The sequence below is a fragment of the Apium graveolens genome, chromosome 1 (genome assembly GCF_009905375.1).
Source record: "Apium graveolens cultivar Ventura chromosome 1, ASM990537v1, whole genome shotgun sequence".
Lineage (NCBI taxonomy): Eukaryota > Viridiplantae > Streptophyta > Magnoliopsida > Apiales > Apiaceae > Apium > Apium graveolens.
In genome coordinates, this window is record NC_133647.1 from 145,897,318 (window position 1) to 145,901,438 (window position 4,121).

General features: G+C 40.8%; 1 non-coding gene across 1 annotated transcript; it reads left to right on the top strand.

Moving 5' to 3' along the window:
- The first annotated feature begins 2,072 nt into the window (after positions 1-2,072).
- Positions 2,073-2,179, top strand: LOC141680623 (small nucleolar RNA R71). The gene has a single exon (XR_012558375.1). It is a non-coding gene; the product is annotated as a small nucleolar RNA R71 (small nucleolar RNA).
- Positions 2,180-4,121: the final 1,942 nt, after the last annotated feature.

Genomic DNA, 4,121 nt, shown 5'->3' on the forward strand with positions numbered 1-4,121 from the left:
AAGTCGTCGCTGTTGCTCAACAGTCGGCTTACTACCTTCCTCTAGCAGAATTTTATGCATGCAGTACGAAGGGCTGATCCCTTTGATATCTGCTATAGTCCATCCGATAGCCGATTTGAATTCTCTCAAGATCCTCAAGAGCTTGTCCTCCTCACTACCTGAAAGGTCAGATGAAATAATAACAGGTAAAGTAGATGCATCACCTAAAAAAGCATACCTCAAGTGTTCAGGAAATGGTTTAAGCTCCAAAGTAGGTGCTTCCTCAATAGATGGTTTGAGCTTTCCTTCAGCATTCTTGAGATCAGTAGTACCAAGAGATTCAAATGGAATATCTAGCTTTCGCCTCCAAGGAGAAGCATTTAGATATTATAGTTGTTCATTGCCATCCTCATCGTAACTGTCAAACTCCCCCACTAAGGCTTTCTCTAAGGCATCAGACATTAGCATATGATCAATTTTTGAAGTTACCGTAGAATCAATCAAATCCACCTTTAAGCACTCCTCGTCTTCTGTAGGGAATTTCATCGCCTTGAATACATTTCCTGATCCTACACCCTCATAGTAAGTTCACCTTTCTGCACATCTATCAAGGTACGACTTGTAGCCAAAAAAGGTCTTCCCAAAGTTATGGGAATCTTCTTATCTTCCTCAAAATCCAAAATGACAAAGTCTGCAGGGAAGAAGAGCTTATCCACCTTTACTAACACGTCCTCCACTATGCCTCGTGGATATATAATCGAATGATCAGCCAATTATAGAGATATGTAGGTGGGCTTAGGATCAGGAAAATTCAACTTTTTGAAGATAGACAATGGCATCAGATTGATGTTTGCTCCCAAATCACACAGGCATTTGTCAAAAGACAACTTGCCAATGGTGCAAGGAATGGTGAAGCTACCTGGATCTTTAAGCTTTGGAGGTAATTTTTGTTGCAGCACAGTACTGCAGTCTTCCGTTAGAGCAACGGTTTTAAGGTCATCCAGTTTCACCTTCCTTGAAAGAATACTCTTCATGAATTTTGCATAACTAGGCATTTGCTCCAGAGCCTCAGCAAAAGGTATGTTGATGTGAAGTTTCTTGAACACCTCCAGAAACTTACCGAACTGCTTATCCAACTTTTGTTGTTGTAATCTCTTAGGGAAAGGTGGTGGAGGATAGAGCTGTTTCTCCCCTATATTACCCTCAGGCAGAGTGTGTTCAACAATAGTCTTCTTGGTTCCACCGCTTTCTCCTTTTGCTTCTCTTCTTCACCAACAACTTCAGCTTCTCCGTCTTTCGCTTTTTCAGCATCAGCAACTTTTCCAGACCTTAAGGTAATAGCCTTGACTTGCTCTTTAGCTTCCTTCCTGCTTGGCACTTCAGTATCGCTGGGAAGTGTGCCAGGTTGATGATTGAGCACTGCATTGGCTATTTGACCGATTTGATTTTCCTAGGTCTTGATAGAAATAGCCTGACTTTTACACAACAGCTTGAGCTCCTCGAAATCAGCACTAGAAGGTGGAGCAGCACCTCCTTGTTGATAATATGATTGCCTTTGAGCATAATGTTGTGGTTGCTGGAATCCAGGTGGATTAAACTGTTTACTTACGCCTTGCTGATATGGTTGCTGACTAGCATTCTGATTATTGCTCCAGCTGAAATTGGGATGATTTCTGTTGTTAGGATGATAAGTAGCTGGCACAGGCTGCTGCGGATGTTGATAATTGTTCACATACTGCACAGTTTCATTAACAAGAGAACACTGATCCGTAGCATGAGAACCTGCACAAAGCTCACAGACCATAGCTATCTGATTGACTCCATAGGTGGCTAAAGAATTGACCTTCAAAGATAACGCTTGGAGCTGCGCTGCAATAGCTGTAGCTGCATCGACTTCCAGAATACCTGTTACCTTCCCAGGCATCATCCTTTGAATTGGGTTTTGATGCTCATTTGCAACCATAGTTTCAATAAGATTATAAGCCTCAGTATAGCTTTTGGCCCACAAGGCGCCTTCAGCTGCTGCATCGAGCATGGGCCGAGATTGGGCCCCCAAACCATTATATAAACCAGTGATCACCATCCAGTCAGGCATACCATGATGTGGACACTTTCTCAACATCTCCTTATAGCGCTCCCAAGCTTCGCACATAGATTCTGTTGGTTGCTGCGCAAACTGAGTAAGAGCACTCCTCATAGCCGCAGTCTTCGCCATTGGATAGAACTTCACTAGAAACTTTTACGCAAGATCTTGCCAAGTAGTGATGGACCCAGCTGGTTCAGAATGTAACCAGTCCTTAGCTTTATCACTCAGAGAGAATGGGAAAAGTCTCATCTTGATAGCCTCATCAGTCACACCATTATATTTGAAAGTACTACAGATCTCGACAAAATTCCTGATATGCATGTTGGGGTCTTCAGTCGCAGCACCTCCGAAAGAAACAAAATTCTGCACCATCTGAATAGTGCCCGGCTTGATTTCAAAAGTGTTGGCCTGAATAGCCGGATGAAGGATGCTTGACTGAATGTCATCAATTTTAGGCCGAGAAAAGTCCATAAGAGCTGGATCTGCTGCTGGAATTATATGATCACCCATGATTATTAGTTCTTTCTGCTCACTCTCTTTATCCGAATCTTCAAAATCTATCTTCTCCGGAATATCAAGAACCGAGTCTGTCTCCTCAGCCGTATCTAAAGTCCTCTTGTGAGTACGAGAACGTGTTTGCATAAACGCTCTTTAAAGTACCTGAAACACAACTGGAAACAATAAGTAACACGTCTTAATCAATGAATCTTAATGACCACTGATGGTAAGTACATAAACTAAACAAATACGCCGAGTCCCCGGCAGCGGCGCCAAAAACTTGTTAGGCACAAAACACGCGCTAATAATTCACGCAAGTATACGCGTTCGCAAGTAATATAGAATAATTTCTAGTTCGTTCCCACAGAGACTCAGACTAATTATGTTCAATTAACACTTACTCACCAATGTATGATTACTTCTCAATGTCAAGACAATAACACTTAGAATTGATTAACTAATTATTAACTATAATTAACTACGAGAATTAAACACTTAATTGACATTTGAATTAACAATATTAAACACACATGAGATCATATCTTCATTACTACTTCCTTCAATAGTTATTGTTATTACCCTTAGCATGAAACAATGATGATATTAATCGAACAACACGAAACTGATAAAAGCCAACTTTCGTTGTACTAATATCATTCTACCAAACATCCAAAATTAAGATTGAAGTTGAATAGGCATCAATTATGTTGAGACCCTATATGTCTACAGAATTTGACAACATAACGATTTAAGCACAAGTTATTCCTTATGATTACACAGGTCAAGTAAAGCGGTTAGAGTTACCCATAAATCATGCATACACATACATGAACCTATGCTAGCATGGAAAGTTCTAAACCTCAAGATCCACTGTCACTTCGCAAGAGATTAACAACCTATCTTATATGTTCGCGACGCACATAGGACGAATAAGTGCAACCTATGCTAGATATCATACAATCGTCACACACTAAGGTATTAAACAACTAACTAAAGAAATCCATAGTAAATCTGTTACGACCCCATGACCACGATTTGCCCATGATAGAACTCATCGTCACCATGGGTTTATATAAAAATATGATAATAACACACAAGATAAACTAATAAAAATACTTATTAAAACCAGAGTACGTCACAAGAGTAATAAGGTTCAAAGTAAGGAAATCTAGCATCCAGTGATACAACGAATAAAAGAATCACAAGAAAACGTATGCTTCCTCTTCTTCGTTGTGATGTGTTAAAACGGTCTTCTTCCTTCTCTCTTTGCTCCTTGATTGATACCACCATTCTATGAAACATCTCTGAAAACTACTTATATAAAAGCCCACAAGACCCAGCCATCTCAGAAGTCAGAAGTCCAACAGAATAAGAAGTGTAAAAATCAATATAAAATTTCCCGTCCCTGAGCGGCCGCCCAGCAATCCTGAGTGGGCGCCTAGCTTCCTGAGCGGCCGCCCAGCTTTCCTGAGTGGGCGCCCAGCAGGTTACTGGAAAAATGCTCATTCTGCTCCCGATTTCTGCTCCATTCTGCTCCTAACTTCCCACATCCAATGCC